Genomic DNA, 25,349 nt, shown 5'->3' with positions numbered 1-25,349 from the left:
GGCTTGGGTGGTCAGCTCCGGGTCACCGCAGGCGAGAGAGGCAGTTCTAACCTGAATAAATACACCACCATCCCTTTACAGAGGGAATGCTTTGCTGCCAAGGCTCAAGAATTCACATCCTTTACGGCAGTCTCAGCTGAAGGCCTGAGACTCACTTGCCAGCTAGTAACCTACGAGAGATAACTTCTAGCTTTGCTGACACTCCAAGAGGTACACAAGTTAGTCAGAAAGCAGGAGAATTAATGAAGTCACCGACTCTCCATTCAAGAACACCGAGGCACAAGCCCTTAGGTAAAAATCAGATCCATTTAGGTGATGAAATTGTTCTTCAGGTCATCATATAACCTCAAACTCTATCTTTTATTTAAAAAGTCCTTTTTTTTTTTTTGGCCCAAGGATCTAGTTAGGAAATAAGTCATTCTATGTCTTAAAATAAGTGTTTCAAAGCAGACCCGCGAGAAAGCTTTAAACTTCAGTGAACCTTAAAAGAATTTTCAATATGTAGGGGGAAAAAATCTTCCGTTCTTAAAGACAACGAAACCAAAAAGCTGGAAAGCAATATGAATAGCATGGATTCCTTAGCACTGTGAAAAACAGGTCACTAACTCCTTTTTTTCCAAAACAACAACAGACACTTCGCCGCTATTGTTAACTTAGAAAGTCAGCTCATAACAAAAAGGAATAGTGCTTCCACGCATTTCTGAGAGAAGAGAATGTAGCGTGCGGTCTTTAAGTGCATTCGACAGTGAGAAAATGAAAACGGAACGCAAGCGGAAAGTGGGCAACTACCCGCTTGACCTGCAGATATCATAGATTTATTAGAATCACTGTGAGTACAAACAAGATTCAGATGTGCAGATTGATTAGTCTGGATGTACTAATATAAGAAAATCACTGACAGACCCCTGAATGCCCGAGTGATTATGAACACTTACTTGACTCTTACTGTTTCTAATACAGTTTTCCATGTGCTTGATTTTATGCACAAGTTGTTAAAAACCTGATCACGGATGCCTACAGTCCCAGCAAGGCCAGGGTGGTCTTGGGCTGTGGAGAGTGGTGACACCTCACGCTGAAGGCACGTGGGCCATTGGTTCCAAAACCAAACAAGTTGGAAAGAATGTGGTTATTTTTACTTCTAATCTGGCACTATTACGATACAAAAATCAAAGGCTGGTTGTGAATCGCTTAAAACTCCATAAACAAAGTTAAAGGGCAAACACAGACCAGGAGAAAACATTTGCAAGGTTCAGCTGTAAAGTTGACTATTTTCCCCAGCTTAAGTGAGTTTTCTTCTTACTGCTTATAATGACGAAGACCATGACATGGGATGGAAATGATGAGGAAGCTGCCAGTGGTTTAAGAAAATCTCCTGTTAATGACTTTAGTGAGGGCTCCATGACCCAAGCTCATCTCGAGGCTGAATGTACTTGATAATGTACATTTCACATTTTTAAACCCTTAGGTTCGCTTACCTGCAGTTCACGCAGGAAGAAGCTACTAATTAAATAGGCAGTTTCCAGGGACCAGATGAAAATTGAAAAATTCAGGAAGCATTTGCAAACACTTTGTTGAGATGTCTATAATATTATACTACATCTTTGGAGCTCTTTGGGAAACTCCTAAATTAAGAGATACACAATGGCTATTTTCGCTACATCGTGACTTACTGTTAAACTCAGTGTTTAAGGGAATTACTTGTATGACATAAGAAAAAAATGTAGTGCACTTGGAGATGCCAGCTTTGAGGAATAAGGATATATTTCTAGAAGCCTCATCAGTCACTTGAAGCTCCATCATACTGAAGAACAATGGCCAAAAAAGTAGGAATATTACATTTCTTTTTACTTATATCTGTTTTATTACCAATTCAAACTTCAGCTTTGATAAAGTCAGCTTGATCTTCCATATGTCATGGACTGCATTTCTTTGATGAATGAATGAATTCTAAGACTACCTCCCTACTCTTTTGAGACTTAGAGAAATAAGACAAGGTAGCAGTACCCACAGGCAATGTGAGGAGGTTGGCGAGATGACAAATTTCCCAGTCCAGTGAAATGAGAAGTACATTGATACAATTGATGTCATACATATTTAATAAGAACTGTATCTTTAAATTGTCATAAGCACAAAAGTCACCATTCATAATTAATTCTTAAGTGAAAAAAGTATAAATAATTCAGATAGGAGTGTGCTGATTGGAAGGGAAATAATAGACTCCATAAGGATTGTTTTAATCATAAAAGCAAGCTGTTTTTTAAATTAAAGTTTTACATGATATACGTGTATATGTGTGTGTGTAATTTAGAATGCTTTGGGTTGAAATAGAAAAAAATCCAGCTCAAATTGCTTTAGGCAGCAAGAATGTATGGGTTTCCAAATGATGATTCCAGGGATCACTGCTCACTGCAGCTGAGGCTGTACTGGAGCTTAGTTAAAGTCACCCACTCTGTTTCCTTCCCTACTCCTCTTGGCTCTGCCTGCTCTATGTTTCAACATGTCTATGTCCTCATATTTACAATATGGCTGCTGTTGCTCCAGCCTTTCATCCTCAAAGTCTTAGGTCAATGAATGTCAGAGCACTACCTTTGTCTGCAGCTCAAACAACACAGCATTGGAAGTGAGTCTTATTGGCTCTGAATGACTTGGCTTTGGTCAATGATTAGCATGCACAAGGTTCTGGGTTCAATTCCCAGTATCTCCATTAACAACAACAAAAAAAAAATTAAAAAAACTGATGTCTTGCCATTACTATTATATATCAGAGGACATTCAGACTCTTTTTGCAGCTTGCTATTTATGTTTATAAATATCTGTGCTAAGCAGGGCACCCTGCTACTTAAGGTACATTTGGGTAGGGAAGTGGCAGACTGTAATCCATTAGCCACGTTATCTGGGCTAAAGGGGGTTGCATTTTAAGATAATCATTTGGCAGACAAAATTACTGAGGATGAAGCCCCAGGACACAGACGCTTGAGGATGTTTCCTTTTTCTAGGCATAGTTGGGATGTTGATTCACTAGGTAAGATTCTGTTCATTTAGAGGAGTGTGGTGGATGTATTTTCCAGTTTTTATGCCAGTAAAAGAATAAGCTGCAGAAACAGGACATAGAATGGAAACTGCCAGGAAGTCTGGTGAGGTGGTAGAAAACCATGTTCCCAACCAACGTGGCCCTCCCAGGGAGGCAGTGTGACTGTCCTGGCGCAAGACTCACGATGAACCCCGCAGCCACTAGCCATGGAACAATGGAAAAGCTGTTTAACCTCTCTGGATCTCAGTTCCTTCAGCTGAAAATGGGGAAAAGAGTCCTGCCTCTCTGGTTTTGTAGGGAGTTACCACAGTGTTCCTGGCACATACCACAGACTCAGTCAGTGTGAGCTTTTATCATGAGCATCTCTGACTCCCGTTGTGCACATCCTTGAGGGCATCTGGGAAGGCTCTCCCTGGAGAGAGAGCAAAACTCTTGAGTTGGGACTTTCAGAGCATCCTCTCTGTTTCTCTCTGCAAGTGGAAGGAGATTTAGACCACAAAACAGGTCCAAATACCCGGATTTCTGGGAACCTTTGACAACACATGGTACATGGGACAGAGCCTCAGAGGTTTGTTGAATGAATGCTAGCACCCTGGCTGAAAATTACTTCTCACCCCCCGAGGTATCAATCGCTTGGTAGTTTCATACATTTCTTTGTAATAACCTCAACCGAATGTCCCGTGAATGGGTTTTTGTTGCCAAAAACTATCATCCAATGTGTATAATTTTGTTAAAACATTTTCTTGATTCAGCTTCTCCAAGAGTATTCCATGAGTATTGCAAGCACTTGTCTAGAAAGTGAGGGAGGAATACGTAGTAATGTTTCCATGGAGAGAAGGTTGGAAACAAAGTAAGGAGCAAAAATGAGACAAAGAGAGAAAACAGAAACCCCTGTGGTGTCTAAGCCTTCCCAGGCTTGTCTTCTTCCCGCTTGCAACCCCCAGTTTATTTCCAAAACAAAGTGAGGTAAGCCAGGCCTGAGCCTGCAGCTGGAGACCGGCTAGTGTCCAGGGCTGTCTTTGAAAAGAACAGGGGCCCACGTGTCCGTGAATTCTTCCCTCAGCTCACATGCTCACCTCCCTGTCGCCTCACTTGCTGAAAGGCTGAAGGGGCTGCTTCAGAATCCAAATACCTGAGCCTTTGTTCTGGGGAAGGACAACTTAAGACAGAAATGCCTTTCGAACTGATTGGAAATAAAGTCAGACATTCACAGCTTTTCGTTCTTTCTTTGAGTCTACGAGTAAAAATGATCTTTTCGAGAAATTGAAGTTCATTGAAAAAGGAAAGACTTTTAAAGATGAAAGATCTTGTTATTTGAAAAAGAGATTTAAATATCCGAACTTTCTCGTTTTACGCTATGATATGCAAATAGGAAAAGATCTTGTCCTAGGCAGTTGCTAACCAGAATCTTAGGTGTGATTGAAAATACCCAAGTGTGAGATAATCAATTCCTTTTTTTTAAAAAAATATTTTACATTTGGGTTGAAGAAGCACCCTTAAAGGAGTTACATTACCATCTAGACATTCATTCTTTTATCCCAAAAATATTGACCAAGCCCCTGCAGTGCGCTAGGTTCCGGGTGGGCTCCAGAGGGACAGTGATAGTCCATGTGCACAGGATGTTACTAGAGTTCAGAGGAGGGATGCAGAACTCCTGGGGAAGGGAAGCCAGCGTGTGAGTGGCTGCGGGAGGTCAAGGAAGGCTTCCTTGATGTCAGAACTTTCTTACTGAGTAAAAAAAGGGATCAAGCATTTTGGTGGGAGTGGAGTGGGTTGGGCAGATGTCATGCTGGTACTTGAATCTAGAAGGCATTTTTTTTTCCTTTTTCCATTTTTTTTTAATCGAAATATAGTCTGTTTACAATGTTGTGTCAGTTTCTGGTGTACAGCATAATGTTTCAGTCATACATATGCATACAGATATTTGTTTTCATATTTTTTTCATTATAGGATACCTCAAGATAGTGAATATACCTCCCTGCTCTGTACAGTAGGACCTTGTTTATCTATTTTATATATAGTAGTATTTGCAAATCTTGAACTCCCAATGTATCCCTTTCCACCCCCATTCCTTCCTGGTAAGTTTGTTTTTCTGTTTGTGAGTCTGTTTCTGTTTTGTAAGTTCATTTGTGTCTTTTTTTTTAGATTCCACATATAAGTGATATTATATGGTATTTTTCCTTCCTTTTCTGTCTTACTTCACTTAGAATGATAATCTCTAGGTCCATCCATGTTGCTGCAAATGGCATTATCTTTATTCTTTTTTATGTCTGAGTAGTATTCCACTGGGTGTGTATGTGTGTGTATATAAATATACCACAACTTCTTTATCCAGTCATCTGTCGATGGACATCTCAGTTGTTTCCATGTCTTCGCTATTGTATATAGTGGTGCTGTGAACATTGGGGTGTGAGTGTCTTTCTGAATTAGAGCTCCCTCTTAATATATGCCCAGGAGTGGGATTGCTGGATCACACAGTAAGCCTACTTTTTGTTTTTTGAGGAATCTCCAAACTGTTTTCCCTAATGGCTGTACCAACTACATTCCCACCAACAGTGTAGGAGGTTCCCTCTTCTCCACACCCTCTCCAGCATTTATCGTTTGTGGACGTTTTAATGATGGCCATTCTGAGTGGTGTGAGATGATACCTCATTGTAGTTTTGATCTGCATTTCTCTGATAATTAGTGATAGCATTTTTCATGTGCCTATTGGCCATTTGTATGTCTTCGTTGGAGAATTGCTTGTTTAGGTCTTCTGCTCATTTCCGGATTGGATTGTCTGGTTTTTTTTTTGTTGTTATTAAGTTGTATGAGTCGTTTATGTATTCTGAAAATTAAGCCCTGTCAGTTGCATCATCTGCAAATATTTTCTCCCATTCCGTGTGTTGTCTTTTTGTTTTGTTTATAGAAGGCATTTTTAATATTAAAGCCATGTTTGGGAAGGCATTGAATTTTGAACAGGGAAGAGACATGAGTAAGCCAGCATCTAAGAAGATCGCTCTGGTGCCTGGGTGAACGGAAGGTGAATCTAAGAGGAAGCAGACAGGAGACAGACAGACCATTAGAAGCTGTTACTGTGATCTGGAAAAAGAAGGCATAAACTATGGTAGTGACAAAAGAAATAGAGAAAGGGGAATAGAATTGAGAAACATTTAGTTAAAATCAGCAAGATAAATGATGGATCAGGTCTGAGGAGTCGGGAAGGTGCCAGAAGAGATGAAGAAAAGGGAAGTGTCCGGCCTCCAGATTCATCCGTCACTGATGGAATGACAGTTGTGCCACGGAGACAGAGACACTGCTGAGACCCAAAGCCGCTTACCCCTCTGGCGCGACGACATGGATTGTCTTCTGTAAACAGACACCAAAATATTAGACCACCTGATAGACACAAGGCATTTCGTGTTTAGCAGGTGGTCCACGAATTTTAAGTCATTTGGAAGACAGGCAGAGCCACTGCGTTTTAGAAACGAGAAACTCCTGATTCAGAGAGGTTGTTGACTTCTCCAGAGTCACACAGCTAGTAAGTGAGACAGCAGAACTTCCTTCCAAATCCATCTGTCCATCTCCCCTCGCAGGCCAAGTTCTGTTTCAAGGAGCTGTCCCCGCAGCAGGACAGAGGCACAGGCTGTCCGTCTTGGTGACGGTGTTTTCCAACCCTCCTGCCCAGGTTTCTGTGTATGTGTTGCTGCGCGTGGTTAAGAGTGCACGTTCTCGCTGTAGGGTGATATTTGAGCACTCCAGTCTAGGTAGATACTTACTGCGCTTTCTTTTCCCCTTTGCCAGATAGAATTCACAACTGGAAAACCAGTGATAAGCTCTTGGATGAAATGTACTCTAGGTAACTTTCCCAGAACCTGTCACACAGTAGACAGTGGCAAGCATTTCATGGATGAAATCTGTAGGGGCTCATTTACCTCTGTTAGGATCACGCTAAACTAACCCAGATTAACTGAAGCCAAAAATATAACATAAACTGTGATTTCGGTATGAATCTATAGTCTGAAAAGCTCACAACCTTTCCTGTATGGCACAGCTAAAGGATTCCTGAAAAGGGGAATTCCAGAAAGGAGAAGGGAAGGAACAAAAGTGTATCGGGGGAAGGGAAGTGGAGAATGATGGAGCAGGAGTGGAGGGGTTGAGGGCAGGGCTTACAGGGAAGACAGGATAAAGTCTCCGGGTTTGTACATTCATTTCTTATTGAATGCAATGAATGAAGTCTTGGTAGAAGCGGCATCCGCATTATACAGAAGGATGACGGTAAAGCATACTGAGAATGACTGCCAACTGTGAGACCGGAGCACACCCCAGCTGGTCTTAGCCTAGGTGAGGGCAGCTTGGCATATCCTCTGAGAAGCGCGATGCCAGCTAGCTCCACCCGGTGTCGCTGGGGCCGTGTGAAAGTTTCTCTAACTTTACCTGTGTCGCTACTCAGAGAATTGAGGCAGTGGAAACAAGGGAGATGCATTCTCACTTTTTATACCCCTTGTTTTCCCTAACATGCAATTTGAGGGTTCACTATGACATATTTACTCTTACACAGAAGGGGAGAAATAGATTCGGCTCTGAAGAAGGAATATGGGGCGTTGGTTTTAATCAGGCGTAATGAAAGGGAAGGAAGGGAAAGTACAAAAGAAAGGTGCCCCCTTCTGACAGTAACATTTTTAAACAAGCACAGTGATCCCTGAACATGTATTTGAAAGCACGGCTGCCTTGTTTCATCAGGGTACCTCAAAATCCCAAAGTTCTCAAAGGGAGGAGAACCTCTAAAGAAAGTCTTTCCTTCTAAATATATCTTAGGGAGAGCAAGCCTTTTGATAAAATATGTGGGTACTGTGAGGACAAGCATGTATGGCTAAATAGTGACGTTTGTTTTGTCGTCCAGAGCAGGGGATACAAGACTTACTTTAAAAAAAAAACAGAAAAGGAGAGATGGAAACGTTCTAAGCTCAGAATTGCGGACCCACCAATTTGCAGATCGCTGAAAACACTTTGAATTTCCATTCTCTTTTCTCAGTGCTTCTGGATCCAAGCCATGGCTGGGGAGGAGCTGGGGGAGGAGCTGGGGGAGGGGCGGAGGAGGAGTCGGTGGAAGAGCTGTCCTTCCTTGAACTTGGGGCTTACTGACCTGGAGTTGGGCACTTTCTTCACAACGCAGCACATCAGTGGAAGGGCCAGAGGATACACAAGGTCCTTAGAGCCTTCTTCCCAGACAGCTGAAGACATAGTCATTTCCTTTTCTTCCTCCCACACCTTCCCCAGTGGCATAACTTCTCCTGGGAGTCACCAATTTGAAACCTTGGGGGTTCCGCATACTCTGAAGAATGTTGGAGAGTGTTTCACAAATTTAGGTGTGTGGGTGGGGTGGGGGCAGAAGACATTTCTTCAGGCTACAAATGCAATTGACTCATTTGAGCAAGTCCCTTAATCTGAGACAGAACTGGCTTCAGGGAACATATTCATGGAACTCACAGGAAACTGCCTTAAGTTAGTTTTGCATGAAGTGCAACGTGTAGCTCAGATATGATCGCCGTGATCACCGTGGAGCGCTGTGCGAGGTGGCAGCGAAGTCAAGGATGCGGGATCCTTCTCTGCTTTGAGAAGCAGTGATTTGGGGGTCATTTAGCCTCTCTGAATCTGGTTTCACCCCACAAAAAATAGGGAAGTCCTTACTGGAAGATTCAAATTAGAAAAGGTATGCGACATCTTTGTAGAGTATACATTTGATGCAAATGGTATCATTGATTATTTGAAGCCTCAGTTTCCACAATTTTAAAATAAGTTAAATAAGATGATTTTTAAAGCCCATTCTTGGCCTTGGGAGCCCATGAGTCGATGAGTCTAGGACTTCTTGAGTCTGTGCTTCTTTGAGGTGGAGCTTAAGTGCATTGTCCCATTGATTCTTCTTCTTGGTCAAATCAGACTGCTTCTGTTTTTACTCTAAAAACACCACCACACATAACACATACCTACAAATATAGAAATTAAGCCCCTGGTTTTTTTTTAATCGTCTATTTTCAGTAGCTCTACATAATATTTTTTGGACAAATAGCCACATCAGTTTGAGGATCTCGCAGCCCCGTTTGACTCTCTGAAGCACAGCATCCTAGGAGCCCCTCTGTGTCGGCAGTGGGTGTGTCAAGACACCCATCTCCTCAGTCTCAGGATGGATAGGAAAGGCCAGGCTGGCCAGAGTCTCCTCGTCTGCTCCAAAGCACTGTACATAATTGATACTATGATTTCCTTTGTGTGCCATGACATGGAACAGTTTGGGGAAACCAAGCTAGACTAATCAAATTTACCATGTAATTTCCATTTCATGGTAGCTAAACAAAACTCAAATTGAATAAGGTATTTGTGTATTCATATTTTTTCCTTCCAAACTTTGCTAATTTATTCATGGTAGTGGTAGATTAACCGTTAGTAATTGTTACCGAATCAGTCTCACCAGTCTAAGAAGAGTGTGTCACTTCTGTGTATTGTTTTGAGTTTATGAAATCCTAATTTGAGGTATAACTTGACAGATAACTGAGACATATATGAGGAACAAATCATTTTGTAAAATTCCTTTGAATCATAAATACTTTGGGCTTCAGGAGTTTGTTTTTTAGAAATTCCTTTCTATTCAAGTTAAGGCAGAATTCCTATTTTCAACCAAAAACGAAAGTTATATTTGCAAGAATGAGAAGGGAAAAAGGGAAAAGGTCTGCAGATGAAGAGAGACAACTGAGTTTTTCTCATGAATAAACATGTCCCAACATTCCTTCAGAGGGGTTGTTTCTGTCACCATCTTTGTATCCAATAAAATTTTTCAGCTAGGTAAAAGAATAATAGAACATCTCCTAAGCAAATTTTCTAAAAATATTAAAATTCCTCCTTTGGATATGACATATGAAACTCCATCATTAGCAGGTTTCAATGTAACTTCTTTTAAGAAAACTCAGGTGGAGTATTGGTATATTGTCTACAGAAAGACTTTGGGCTTTTTTTTTTTTAAGACAGTAAAGAACAATTCATATCATAATAAAATCCACCTGAAGCCCCAAATTACCGAAAGATAGAGGAATTCATTTCTGCTTTTCATTTCCATAGCTAATAAGAGATTTCTAACATTCTTTAATTGACCCAGAAACCTTAAACTGCCTTAAATATTAGTTTGGAGCTTAAAGCCTGCTGAGAGAATTTCGTGTTCCTTCTTGCCCGTATGGATTTCATAGCACCTACATAACTTGTAATTACACATTTATTTGTGTAGTTCCTTATGTCCTTGAATCTCTCATTAACCACAGGTTTCTTTTTGTCCTATTTGGAGTATAAATCAGACTCTTCTGGTTCGATTTAAAAGGCCATATTGTCCTAACATTTTAAATAAAAGATGGTGGTAGAATGTGGATAAAAATAGTCATGTCAGTTAGAAGATGTGATTGGGAATTTTGACCACACGTAGCAGAACTTAGCCACGATAGGTTTTGTTCTCTCAAGGAAAAGAAATCCAGAGTCAAGCTGTTGGGGCTGGGATAAGTCACTTGGGACCCAGGCTTTTCTTCCCTCTCTGTTCTGCCGTGGAGCATTCCATCAGTGAGAGTGTCTTACTGTTCGATATAACTGCTGAAGCTCCGGCCGTGTTATGCAACAAATGGACACTCACAGTTTTTTATGGAACCATCACAGAAGTCACACGTGATCCTTTCATTACATTTCATTGGAAAGGATTCAGTCACGTGGGCACATAGGGCTGTAAGGGAAAGTAGGAGATGTCACCTGAAGTGGGGCCCCTGCAAATAAAAGAATCTTGTTATAAATGAAGAAGGTATTAATAATGATGAGGTAGGCAATGAGCAAGCAGTCCCTGCCATAAAATTTAAAATAATTTGCAACAATCAAAAATGAAAATGTATTTTTCCTTCCAATCAATGGTAAGAGAAATTATAAGACCTCAGAATTTGCCTGGAGAAAAATAAGTTGTTGCCATTAGGCAAAATAAAGGAAAGTTATCATTGTATGGGATATTATTTGGGGCTCTCCATTCATCCCCATAGTCAGGCAAAGCAATGACTCAGGTGACGTGAATTTTCAGAAATCACTGGTGGGTCCTGCTGCACACCCCCCAACCCACTCCTACCTAAACAACGAAAAGTTTTCCAGCCACTGTCCACTGAGAAGGTGCTAACTTCCTATAAAGTGGTCCTTTCCTATCTAGTTGAGTTTTGTGTCACCTACAAATGCATTTTCAGCAGTGAAATCAATCTAATTTTCTAGTTTGTTTTTGTTAGGACGTTAACATCAACGTATCTTCAAGACTTTCCTCAAGTTATTAATCCTCGCATTATTTACTCCAAATTATCTTATAGTCATATTGTTTTTACCAAAAAGTTGTTTTTCCCAACTTTTCAACCTAAGATTCTGTTAAAGATACTCTAATCAACATAATAATATTGCTGAAATTATTAGAAAGGAGCATTAGCACTTTAAGTCGCTCTCTTCCCTTTACTAGGGACATTATCGCGTCTTTGTATTTTCATTGGTTATGGGTTTGTGCAGAAAGAATAAATAAACCTAGAACCAATATTCTGCCTCCTTGAGAGTAAGTAAACCTAGAACCAGTATGCTGCGTTGTAGTGAAAAGTTACAATGAAAAGATTTGAAATTGATACAAATGCGTGTTTTTTCTTCTGCATGTTTGTGCATTACATTAGTCTGTATATTTTTCACATTTATGTCCAGGGATGATCCAGTTGACAGTCGTTCAAAAAATATTTGGATAAAATGCAAAAGAACTGATATATTAAGGGAGGGGAAAGCCACCAGCCTCAGAGTCGGAAGACCTGAGTGTGAGTTTCGGTTTCAGCTTTCTGAGTTTCCTGGAGGGGATGGCGGTGGATTGGAGAAAGAACAGTAACGCTTGCTCTAGTTCCCTCTAGAGGAACAAATTTGATAGTCTGTGCCAAAGTCTTTCCTGAATTCTGATGTATTGTGAACATAGAAGGAGTTATTTTTCCACAAAAGAACAGAGATACAGATGGGATTTCAGATGCAGGAAAACACCTGAGGGCATGAAAACTCTTGTTCGCAGTTCAGTTACTGTCAGTGTGAGATCAGGCTTCCAGAGGATGACTAAGTGTGTATCAGAGGAAGGTGCCAGCTAAGGAATAGTTGTTCACTAACCAAGTAGGAAATATCTAATTTTCATCTACTTTGACTGCGGCTCTTTGGGGGTGTGTTTAAAAAAGATGAGCATCAGGCTCCACTATGATCTTCAAGGTGATATCAACCCAGAGGGAGCATTGTGCACACATCATAGGAAGTCCCGGGGCCTTTCAAAGTGTGCTGTCCGTCCAACCTTTAGAAAGGGGTATAATCCGATTGCCAGCACATTCTGGACCTGGAGTATACCTCGCATTGCACATAACTGTCCATTCGAAAGCAGAGCTCTTTTCCTATTCGCCCCTTACCTCCAGCTGTGCCGCAGTGTGCTTTACCCCGGTGCCCTTCAAGGCTGCTCGATCATTAAAGTAAGTGGAACTGAGCAAGAAATGACAGGTAGTTTCTGTGCTTAGTCAACTCTCTAGGAAAGAACACAGGAAATGACAAAGTACTCTCGTGGAACTGCACTCCAAACCCACTCTTCCCCGACTTCGCTTATCTGACACCTTCAACCAGCCAGACACGGGCAATAAGATGGAATCTAAGAACCCAGGAAGCGCTCACACCCACACATTCGTCCCAGAGTCCATGCACCAAACCCACCCATGTATCGTGCTTGAGAGAGACCCTCGTGTCTTGACTTTTATTTTAAAGACAGATCTAACCAGCCATTGGGCATCCCCCTAGCATGTTAGCAGAGGGAAGGTGGAGTTGAAAGAGGTTAATACACTTGTAATAAGTACAAGTGATGATGGAGAGGGAAGGTGTGAAAACAACACTAGGAGAAGTATTCACGAGGAATTCCAAACGGTGTTGTACCCTGTCACTGATGTGTTGGGCAGGCAGCTCTTCACATCCCCGTACCCACAGGGAAAGGCGGAATTATTGAAGGCAATACTGATGTTAACAATGATGACCCAGGGCCATAAAACAAAACAAAACAGTGCCACCATTCCCAGTATTCTTTGAAGACTAGGATATACAGGATTAATTTTTGAAAATGCATGTCATAGATTAAATCATAATCCTCAATTATTGCTGCCCCTCCCTCACCAGAGAAGTAACCAGAGTTCGACATCCCCCGCCCGCCCCAGGTTCCGCCATGTGTCTTGCTTTGGCCAATGGCAGGTAAGCAGGTGCACCAGGCGCCCTGTCCAAAAAGATGATGCTTCGAGCGACGGTCCAGGTTCCCACCAGCTCTCCTGTGCCAAGTGTCTGTCATGAGAACAGCGTGTCTCATCTGGGGGCTGCTGCCTCGGCCAGAGACCTGGACAGGGAGGACTGAGAGAGCCACCGCCTGGAGCAGGGCTGAGCTGCCACCCTGCAGCCTCCATGTCACACAGGGAGAAAGGACCCTTTCTTTTCTGTGATAAGCCTCTGAGCTTTGGGAGGTTTTTGTGCAAATTCCGTGTGCTTGAAAATCATTCCTTTTTGTTTGTTTGTTTGTTTTCAACTCCTGCCTCTAAATAACTGAAGTGAGGTATCATAGTCACATATTTGGAGACCCTCCTTCTCTTGCTGTGACAGATAATCGAGGTGCTGCTGTGAATAGCCTCCGTTAAAACTGCACTTAAGGAGCTGCTGGGAAAATAGCCACAAGCAGCCTCGTGCTATCTAGGAGCCAGGCTGTACCTCGTTCACCCAGCAAGTTGGGGAGGGCTCCTATCAGGGCGCCTCCCTCGGGCTGGGGAGCAAGGCCTGCTGGGCTGAGGGGGTCCCAGTGGGTGGAGTCTCCGTGGGCGGGTGATACTGAGGGCGATGTCACGAGGGTGTGGTTTCAGGACAGCTGGCAGCCACCTGCCCTCCTTGTAGTAAATTTCAGGGGGTGGGAGGGGTAGATCTCTCGGATCACAGTCACAAAGCAGAGTAAGTCCAATCTTTGCGTCTCTGGAGAACGAAGCCCTCCAGCGCTAACTTGGAGCCTGAGAATGACCAACTTCGTGAGTGCGCACAAATTATTTCACCTCCTGCCTCGGCACCGAGGATTAATTAATCATTGCAAGATACCTCGCGACTCCACAATGCTAAATACAAACAGAGGAGACCCCCGAATTCATGGAGCTGTGACTCGTGGTCTTGAATATTCATGTTCAACCACGCCAGTCCACTCTCTCCGCCAGCAAAGACTGTTTCACTGAGCTTCGAGGGGTCCGCTTCTGTTCGCGAGGGGAAAGGGGCCCTGTGCGGGGTGCGGGGTGCGGGGCTGCAGTACTGATGCCTCGTGGTGTTCTCTCGGGGAGATGCTCGGAGGCACCGTGACAGCTGCCTGGAAACATCCTCAGCATCTGACACCCCTGTTTGCCCCCAAATTTCTCCTCAGCAATTTGACCGGTTCACAATTCCTTCGGCTCCCGAGATCTTTGTTAAGTCAAAATGCAGCCCAAGAGGCAATATAAAAACAGGACAGTTACAAACAAGGTATCTGGGGTGGGGTGGCCCTGGTTCTTCCCATTGCTGTGTAACCTTGGACAGATTCCTTAACTTCCCTGAGTCTCAGTTTCCTCATTTAAGATAAAAACTAAAAATAACAAAGCAATAGTAATGCCTGCTTCACAGGTACGGGATGGGATAAAAGGAGCTAAGGGCAAGTTTAGTGCATGGCACGTGCTCAACAGATGTTAGTGAAAATTGTTCCTTCTTGATAAAAGGTAAAGTCTGATCCACATGGTGGAAATCGTGGAAGGTTGGAGACCCAGGAAAGCAAAAGGGAGGAGGGTGAAGGACTTCCCGGGAGCATATGGGGGCAGAAGTATTTGAGGAATGAAGGAGAAGTAGACAATAAAATAAAGGGCGAGGGGGGAGGGAGACAGGGAGAAGAGCGCAAATTCAAGATGTGTCACTTCTCAGAAGGGTCCAAGGCCCCATGGCCGCCCACGCGGTGCAGACTGTACACCCTGAAGTCCAACAACTGGAAAACCTGGACTCCAGAATCCCTGCCCCTTCTCAAGCGGGACAGCTCTGTCTTCTGAGAGAAGCGGCTGCTACAAGACGAAAGACGCACAAAGTAGCTTGGAAGGTTGCAAACTTGACCTCCGCTCTGTCTCGCCCACTGCTCTGGCTCCGAGAAGTTTGGTCCAACATTTCGGATTCCCTTACAAAATGTGTGGCCTCGTCCTTTCCCAACTCTCGCACAGTGTGAGGAGGAGGATTCAGCTTGGGGTTCCCCAGAACACCGAAGGTGTCTTGCACGTCACAGTGCGTTGATATCTTCTTGGATCAGATGGTGGCATTGAGTCAGTTTCTTTTACTGCACCTGTATTTATCTGCCAGTGTCTCAAAGAGGACAAGACAGATGGGGGTGGAAGGCCCAGAGATGGGCAGAGTCAGCTGGACAGAAGTAGCAAACTGAGGAGGGGCTTCATCAAAACAAGAGAAGTGACTCGCTCTGCCACCTGACTAGGAATAATTTACCTAAAGGTAGAAAAAAAAAAGTTGGTGTTGCTAAACCCATCTTGGTGCCTAAGGATCGTTCAATAAATGTAACAAACTTCCACACTGCACTGGGCCACTGCCAGACTTCACTAGTTCATGTATCAGGGATATTGGAGCCTAGTTTCCTCAGATGTTAAAAGAGAAACGTATAGAAAGGGATATTAGAGGGTCCTTTGAAAGCTACTCCAATGGACACTTCTGGGTATTTGCTGAGGAAAGTTTAACACTTTCCAGCGGAAAACTCTGTCCATTGTCCATGCCTGGTGAGTGCATTGGAATGTTTGCCTTTTGGCCACTCTGCAAACGGTGATCTTACAAAACAAACAAGCAAAAAATGATCAGCTATGAAATAATTAGCACTATTGAGAGTCCTGTTTTGCGAATGGTCAGCTGTCCCAGCCAAAGCTAAGGCTGAGAGATCAACCTGAGGGCACTGATCTCATTCATGGGGGTTCCACGCTCATGACCTAATCACCTTCCAAAGACCCCACCTCCTAATACTATTACACTAGGGGTTAGGGTTTCAATATACAAATGGGGGCGGGGAGCATAAACATTTACATAAACCCAGAGGTGCTATGATTATCTTTCAAGAATGCCTCCTTCACATGGCCTCTCTAGAGTGGAGGTTGCTCCCCTCTTTTCTCGTGTATGATCTGGTCTAGGAAGCTGTGTTCCAAGGAGGAAGAGCAGATTTTCTGTGTCACGGTGTTGCTATTTCGCTAATTTCACAAACCCGTTTGTGAACACGTACCTGTTTCTTTCTGTGTGAGTTTCAAGGACATGACACTGTGTGCAGGAGATCCTGAAATGGATGGACCAGAAGCACATCAAATCTTATCCTTTGTATTTTCATCCATGATTGAAAAGAAATACAATCAAGAAACAGAAAAAGCATCAGGAAAAATAAATAAATGAAACCTCCAGAGATGCGTACCAGGACCGGAAGTCTTGGTAAATTTTGTTGGCAGCCAGACTTACTCAACTGTAAGAACGCAGTTCTCCTAATGAGGACAACGAATATTTTGAACCTGTCATGCTGTTATGTGACAGATTTTGATAATGTTTCACCATAGCGAGTCAAAAGAATGATATACTTAGAGATTCACAACTTTATAAGGGATTTTCTGAACAATCTAAGCTCCTCACTTTTTTTGGTTATAAATACTTGCTTAATTTTGCTAATCTGTCCATCAGTGAAAACTGTTTTAGTTTCTCCTCCAATTTTATATGCAGATTTTATAGATAAGTCCAATTCAGATAACAGGGGAGCATTCTTTATTTTTTTTTCCTTAATTAATAAGTAAACATCATGCACCTTTGTATGCATCATGTTTTAGTAAGCTTACAAAGTGTAACTGAAAAATGCTTTCTTTTTGAAGACTTGGATGTTAAAATCAGCCCAAACGTGTTGCATTATAATCTCTAATATCACATCAGGTTTTAATAAGCCTCCTCTTTGCAGCACACATGTGCTTAAGACTTCATGGAAACCAAATCTGTGGAGAGAAGGGATTACTTTGGATTACTTTGAAATATGCATTGTTTGAAATGGCCCCTGGTGACCAGCTTTCATGAATGGCTGATTTTACTTGTGGGGCACATCATCTGGTTTAATTATATCAGCCCCTTTGTGTGACGAGTGCTGCTCTTGTGTGTGCTGAGAAATGAAGGTTGAAAACAAAGTAGTGTAGTTAGTGAGAAAATAAATTCTGGAAGTGGAACACCATTGGGTGTTTGTAGTATCGAAGCCTAGGTGAGATCTAAGAACTTGTCCAACTATAAACCTCTATTTATAAAGATGCTCTAGTGACAATAAATATACATTTGCCCCAAATGTCCATAGACATAGACCATAATCTAAGGAAGATTACTGTATAAATACAACAAATCATAGTTGAGGGTGATGACAGCTCTTAATATTTTCATTCTACAAATTCTTCTGCTTAAAACTTCATGGAAGTCACTCGCTTGTAACAATAGAGTAAAATGTTAGCTTTCATTAGCTAAAATGTTTCCCAACTTCTGTCCTGGAAAAAACTAAGACAAGTCATATTTTAAGTTTCAGGTTGCTGCAGGCCTTCAAAACAAGTACCATCATTTGAGTCAGTTTTACTGAACTTTGGTTTTAAAAATTTCCTACTGTGTCTCTTCAGGTGCTAATCCTTCTGAAGACTTTGATAAATATCTCTGTGTCCAAGTACTGATTGGAGGGTAGGTAGATGAATTTGATTGGACAAGAATGCCATAATGGATGTCAAGGAAAACGGAGGAACAATTTATATGCATTTCATGCTTTGTGTGCGCTTTATGGTTAAAATTAATAAATTAGTTTTCCTAGAGAGGCCTGCTAGGTACTCAATTTGTCGACTATAATGATATTTTCCATGATTGCAGGCCTGAATTTCTCTTGCAATTTAAGTACAGTGGCTTTTTTTTTTTTACTTGATAAATGTACAGCTCTGCTTGTTAGTCACTGGGAGATAAGTTTGCAGCTAAAGGAACGATGACAGTCTGAAGACAGCATGGGGAATTAGAACATGTAAAGCACATGTCAAAGATGATTTTGTCACTAAACACCTGGAATGCTATATTTAACCAACAATACAAAAAAAAAAAAAAGTCAAACCAACATTTCCCAGTACGACTTGCGAAAGGAGTATTTTTGAAATATCAATACATGAGCTAATCTGAATTTTAGGGCTACCTTGAAAATGGGTCACTGAGCAAAGGAGTTGACTTAGATAGAGATGTTTGATTCTTTTTTTTTTAAGATTCTCCTGTAAGTGATACATTTTGGAAGGAAAAATCAAACAAACAAACTGGGCCATTCCGCATAATTTGCCCCTAGGTCTTGAGCTGAGAACTAGAATTTGTTGTCTTTTGAAATGCGTGTTCATCTTTCACACTCTGTTTCCCCGGACCTCCCTTTCTTGGTCATGACTGTGTGAGGCCAGCGGGCTCCCTCAGAAGGAACATGCATCTCCAACTCTGCTGTGTTTGAAGCCTTAGAAAATGTTGAAGAGCATTGTATTGATAGTGAGCTTTACAGTGTGGGAAGTAAGCCGGTGGGAACGCTCTTGACTGTGGCTTAATTTTTAAAGTAAAATCAGGTGTTCCTCTTTCCCTAATAGATTTTAATGATAAGAAAGTATTTTGAGAAATGTTTCTGAACTACAAATACAGCCTCTAATTGCCATTTTAAAATATTTTCTTCAGCCTGAACGTATCACACGAATTGTGGAAGTTGGAAATACATTCATATTGTGTCGGATTATGTATATCAGAGAAACAAACTAAAATGAAACATATCCAAAAAAATCCCCAAATCTGTTAAAAGATATATTTTTAGTACCTAGGAATGGTAGAAATTTAAGCTACAAAGAAGACTATGTTTTCTTTATTACTTGAAATGGTGTCTGCCTGTGTGAATGTATTTATACACATATCTTAAGTATGTGCATGTACATGTGTATCTATTGAGAAAAAAAGATAAATACATAAGGTGCTGATGAAACTTGATGCTTGTGGTATGGACAGGAGTGCTCAGCCAACACTTCATCTGTGCCATCAAATTTCCAGCCCTCTTGTACTTGGATGGGGTCATGTGACCGGTTATAGCCAATGAAATACTAGAAGTGATCTGAGTCACTTCCAGGTTGAAGCCCTGAAAGGCTCTCCTGCAAGATTCTCCAGTTTTCTTCTTCCTCTGCTTCTTGGTCCAGTTATTGCCACAAAACAACAGCGCCTCCATCAGCCTGCATCCATGCGTGACTGGGCAGAGCAAAGCTCCCTGTCAGTCTGTCTGTGACTGGTAGTTTAGGTGAAGCCACTGATATTTGCATTTTTTTTTTGTTGTGGTGGTTGCAACAAACTATTTCTGCTAACTTATGCAGTCCCTGAAGATACTTCAATAAGCTGCAAATATATAAAACCAAAGGCAAATTTAATGTAATAAACCATATACTTTAAGATGTAGCTAAAATTTTGAGGTCTTTTTAATCAATATACTGTCCTTTCCCCAGACCCGTTTTAACTGACGTTTCCAATGCACCCTTGTTTAAGAACGTCAATAATCTTTTCCTTATTCTCTTGGATCTCATTGCCACCATGGAAACTAGTGACCATTATCAGACCCTTTAGACACTTTGTAGCATCTGCCTTCAGGAATATCAGGTCCTTCTGGCTTTTTTCATAATTTTTTTAGATAACTCTGAGTTTTTTGTTTTGGGGGTTTGTTTGTTTGTTTGTTGCTAATTTCTGTTTGAAAGAAGCTGGACAAATCTTAGTCTTGCACTTTGCATTCTCTAAAATGCTCCTGGTAAGCTCATTTTTATGTTCTTAGTTCCTACCTTTGTGGGGTGACTCTCAGAAGTACATTTCTCGCTGTAACCTCTCACTTCATTCTTCTCACTGCTTACCTCTTTCTGTCTATTCTCTTCCTCCATGGGAAGACAGAGGGAAAGCCTAGAAAATTTAAATTTCCTTATTTCTATTTTTACAATGCAACAGATCACTGAAAAAAATCCAATTTAGACATGAATGAAACAAAAACTAAAACCTGTCCCTCCCCCTCACCGTACCCCAGGCATAACCAACAGAAACGATTTAGATGACTCTTCAAGGTTCCTTCCAATGTCAAGAGTCACAGTGTTGGGAGAAAGGGAAGAAAAGCAAACATTGTTGACAGAGGATCTCATCAGTTAGCCAAGAATTTTCCCAAAGGTGTTCCAGGTCAGAGACGCACACTTTTCAGCTGTCGTTGGTGGCTGGAAGAGATTTACTACCAGAGGCGTGTAAAGATGTTACTGCACCAGAAGGACACTGCTGTCTGTCTTCTTTGCTTGGAGTTGTAATAAATTCGATGGGGAAATAGGCTTTCTAGGGATTAACAGTAGATGAACTTTGCCAGCTAGGGGGTTTTTTAAAGAAGAAATTAGCTCCTTCGTGGTTTCACGTATATCATAAAGAAGCTAGCACACCCTGAAGGCTTCCTCTAAAGAAAAAAAGTGGTGTATGGGAAACTTGAAAGTCAAAATTAAAGGAAAAGGGCCTTGTAAACGGACCCAAGAAAATGTGAGAACTATGTCGATTGGCATGGGGGTGGGGCAGGGAGGGCGAATACCGCCTTCTTGCTGTCATAATCCTGTTTTGCTTCACTCTAAGGATAAACTAAGTGTATTCTGGCTAAATTTGGCTTCGAATAATTGCATGCTGCTGGCCTAATCTGCCCTGCTGCTGTGAGTGGTAGCACTGGCCCTTTTTTTCTCTGTCTTAACCATGGAGTGGCCATTGCTTTGTTCTAGAAATGATTTCTTTGCCCCACCCCTGAGGGGTTGATTTCTGTGTTGAGTGGGTGGTTCTGTCTCTCACATACTTCGAGTATGTGGGCATTTGTAAAGTTCTGTGTTATCTTCAGATTAAAAAAAAAAAACCCACAGAACATCATCACTCAGCAACTCCTATGTGATCCCAGGCATTTAGAACTTAGGACAGTTTCAAGACTTTTAAGCGGAAAAAAAGTGAATTAAGTTTGTAACGAGGGCCTTAGAGATGAAAGGCAGGCTTAACTATGGAACCAGGTATACTAGAGGGCAACAGTTCCCCAACCCTTTGGGCTCAAGATCCCCTTATATTATTAAAGTTGTGTTTTTAACCCTTTTAAATTATTAAGCTTGTGTTTATGGGGATTTATAGCTATTGATACTTAGAAATTCAAACTGAGAACTTTGAAAATATTTATTAATTAAAAAACAATAAATCTATCACATGTTAAATAATACATTTTATGGAAAATAACTGTATTTAACAAATCAAAAAAATATTGGTGACTAAAGTGGCATTGTTCTACATTCTTGCAAAGCTAATATTTATCTGAATAAAAGAATACTGGGTTCTTACATCTGCTTTTGCATTTAATCTGTCGAAAGATACTGTTTTGTTTGAAGTGTAGGATTAAAATTCAGCCTCACGTGGATAAATAGTTAGAACAGGAGAAGAATTTCAAAAGCTTTTTCAGATACTTGTAAATCTTCTTTGAGACTATCCCAAAACTTGACAAGTGGTGATCTGTTTTTTTTATTGAAGTAGAGTTGATTTACAGCGTTTCAGTGTTCAGCAAAGTGATTCAGTTGGACATGTATCTATGTTCTTTTTCATATTCTTTTTCATTATAGGCTGTTACAAGCTATTGAATATAGTTCCCTGTACTCTACAGTAGGACCTTGTTGTTTAGCTATTTTATATATAGTAGTGTGTATCTGCAGATCCGAAACTCCCAGTTTATCCTTTCACTCCCTCCTTCCCCTTCTGGTAACTATAAGTTTGTTTTCTGTGTCTGTGAATCTGTTTCTGTTTTGTAAATAAGTTTATTTGTATCATTTTTTTAGATTCCACGAATAAGTGATACAAGTGATATTTGTCTTTCTCTGACTTACTTCACTTAGTAGGATCGTCTCTGGGTCCATCCATGTTGCTGCAGATGGCATTATTTCATTCTATTTTATGGCTGAATGTTCCAGACAAGCGGTGATTCTTAAAGGCGACCTGTAATAAGAAATCTTGAAACCTATCAGTAAGCTGTTCGTATTCTATTATAACTAAAAACCAATGGTCGTCTTTTACTTTGAATTTTTTTTATTCATGTATGATTTTGTAGCATTATATTTGGTCTTTTGGGAAATATTGGTTCATTGAATTATCCAGAGTCTAAATGTTAGCAAATCTCATTTTAAAATATCAAAAAATAGCATTTGTTAATATCAGCATCAACGTCATCAGAAAGAAAGGTTTTACATATTAGGAGGCTGCCAAGCTCACAGTGGCAGACACCAGTTTTCTAAAAATTCTGCTTTTGACTTGAAAGCTAGATTTCTATCATTGCCAACAAATACAACAAATATCATCAGCTGTTTTCCTTGAAATGACAGTCTCGTTCCATTCATAACTTGAGAAAATGTCTGCCAAAAATCCAAGTCCAAAGAATGCTTTCAAGTAAAAATAGGAAAAAAAAATGTGTTTCGTTCATCTTGCAACTCAATCACACAAGTACTTTTCCTCAACAGGTATCACACTTCCGTAGGCAGCAAAAACAGAAAATTTAAGAGAAGAGATGTATATTCAAGGGTTAAGGTTTAATAAATTGAATCATTTTATTGCTTCATCTTCAGTGAAACTGTTTTTTTTTAAAAAAACTACAAGTGAGGCTCTGGACATTCATACAAAAGCAGTCTTACCCACCGTTGCTCTTAGACCATCAGTGCAAATGTCAACAAAGTGAAAAAAGGAAACGCAGTGTCAGTATTCTTATCAAAATCATCCTGGTCTTATGGACTCCACCTCCCCAAAAGGTGCCCCCCAGATTACACCCCGACAACCACTGCGGTCGATAAGCACATAGTCACCATCCCCTTTACCTCAGCACCGGCTGCCCAGACATGGGGACCTCTTAAAGCTACCGGGGCAATGAGGGCTTTGATTTAGCACAGGGTTTTCTAGACGAATGTATGTGAACTGGACGTTCTGTCCAGTTGGCTTGAGGTCCCCAGTCTTTTCTTTCTTTTATATGTGACTTGAAACTTTTAATGTCACATTGATAGTTGGCTTGACTGCCCAAACCAAATGCTGTAAACTTTCCACACCAACTGGCCATAGCTACAATTGGTGTTTTCATTTTAGGGCTTGAAGAAAAGGCAGCTTGTGTTCTGGTCCTGATTCATGAATTCAGACCCATCCCTCAAGCTCACTTTCCATGTGTGAGAAAAACCTCTTCTGACATTTCTCCCATTTTTAGCTATTCCTCAGGACAAATCGTTCGTCTCTAAGGATGCCTGTCATCTGCCACAAAGTATCCTATTCAAACATTGCATCCTTGTCTCCTTTGTCAAGGTCTGCATTTTGTTTGTCAGGTTTTTTTTTTCTTTTCTTCTCCACTTCTTTTCCTTCTGGAGCTGGAAACCAGGCAGTGAGAGGGTGACAGGTTCTGAAAGGTCATTTTTATATACAGAATTGTCTGTGTGCTGTTTTCTTCAGCCTGGTGTGTTCTGTGTGTTTTAGTGAAGGAAGATAGGATAAAAGGGAGTGCCCCTGCTGGCCAGGGCTGTCTGAAAGTTTAATTTTCTTTACCACACAATTTCTCAGCTTTTGACATATGAATCCCCTGAATTGATAATACTTTGTGGCAGGAAAAAAAAAAAAAAAGGCCTATTTTGCACCTTTAAGTCTCCAGAAAGGGAAGCCACTTTATAGGTAAAGCAGGCATCCTGTCCGCTGTCCATTTTCTTTCTTAGGAAATGATTTTTAATGTACTTTATACAAGGTGCCATTCAGGCTAATTTTCTTTTTCCCAAAGGAAGAAGTGAAGTAAATAAGATTTGAAAAAAAAAAAATAATAACCAGGAGCGCTGAGTGGGGTCCAGGGAATGTTACCAGCATCTTAATTGTCCAGAATGCTGTTTCACTTGTGACGCCGTGTCCTCCACGCAGTGAGCCTGACCGTATTTTCTGGGTCACCCTTGCCAGCGGAGATTGCTTTATACCACAGCAGATGCAAGCATCCCGGCTCACTCTCTCTCCCCACACCCTTGCCGGCTTTGAGAGGTGGGCAAAATGTTGCTCCTTAAAGAATCAACCCTCTTAGGAACTTCTGTGTGTAACTTTTTTCGCCCAATGCTCGCTCTGTGGGAGAAAGCCATTGTTTCACTTCTTTCTTTCGCTTTCCTGTCCTTTCGTGCTTGTATCAGTTTTCTCACGATTTAAAACAAATGCCCAGAAACCAAACAGTCAGGGCAGAACAATTGCAGGTCCAGCGTGCAGAGCAATCACTGCAACAACCCCGAGTTATTACAAACACACACAGACACACACCAAACCCTGTGCTGTTGACTTTCTCAGAACCACAGGATCCATCGGAGGGGGCTTGCTTGCAGCTCTGCGGATAACGTGGTCAGGGCTGCCTGGCTGCAGACACTGGATTTTTGTTTTAAAACCTAGTTCTTGTTGAGTCTCTCTCTCTCCATCCCGCCCCTCCCTCTGGAAGAATAATTACAGGCTGCGGAGTGAAAAGCATTAGAACTGTTTACAAAACAGCTCATAAAGTTTAAAATAATAGGGGTGTGTGTGTTTGTGTAAAACAATGTGTATGGCAGAGGGGAGGGGGGAGACAGTACACCGTCTTTCTTCTTTCTTCGTTCACTGCCTCATGTCACCCTCCAGCATTTAAGGCGTGGAAGTGAGCGATGGAGTCCCGTTCCTTCTGCTTTGCAGTCCTCACCCTTAATTCATTGTGCTTATTTATCTGATGCCGGTTTATTGTTGAGGATCAAAAGACAGACCCTCAGGTATGTGGGGGCAGAGTGGCTGCTGGAGCGGGCTGCTGTCTAATTAACTTTAGGGCAGCCGAAATTCCCATACAGATGCTCCCTCATGACATCCAAGAGATGGATTTTTTTTTTTTTAATGAGCCCCTTGCTATCTTTCAGACATACAAGAGAAAAGCTTTCAGCAGGTTAGCATTCTAAAGTGGAAGGGGCAACTTCCCAACCCTTTCAAAAGTCTCTTCTCCCGTGCAGATTTGCAAAGATTTTGTAGCACTCCCCTCTAAATTTGATTTTTTTTTTTTTAATGTGAAAGGGTCGCCTCTAATCTTCAGCCTCAGAGCCAATCAATCATTTCGCTTTGCAGGTTGAGATCTGCTGCAGCAAAGTCAAACCTCGGTGCTGGCGGCGCTGCACCAGGTCTGGACAGT

General features: G+C 41.5%; 1 protein-coding gene across 6 annotated transcripts in view; it reads left to right on the top strand.

The window, feature by feature from the left end:
• The window catches only part of SULF1 (sulfatase 1), a 127,382-nt gene that overhangs the window by 29,413 nt on the left and 72,620 nt on the right, over positions 1-25,349 (top strand). The gene's annotated exons all lie outside the window — the stretch shown is intronic.

Source organism: Vicugna pacos, chromosome 29, assembly GCF_048564905.1.
Source record: "Vicugna pacos chromosome 29, VicPac4, whole genome shotgun sequence".
Taxonomy (NCBI): Eukaryota; Metazoa; Chordata; class Mammalia; order Artiodactyla; family Camelidae; genus Vicugna; species Vicugna pacos.
The sequence above is the reverse complement of the archived record's forward strand: the minus strand, read 5'-3'. Positions and strand labels throughout refer to the sequence as shown.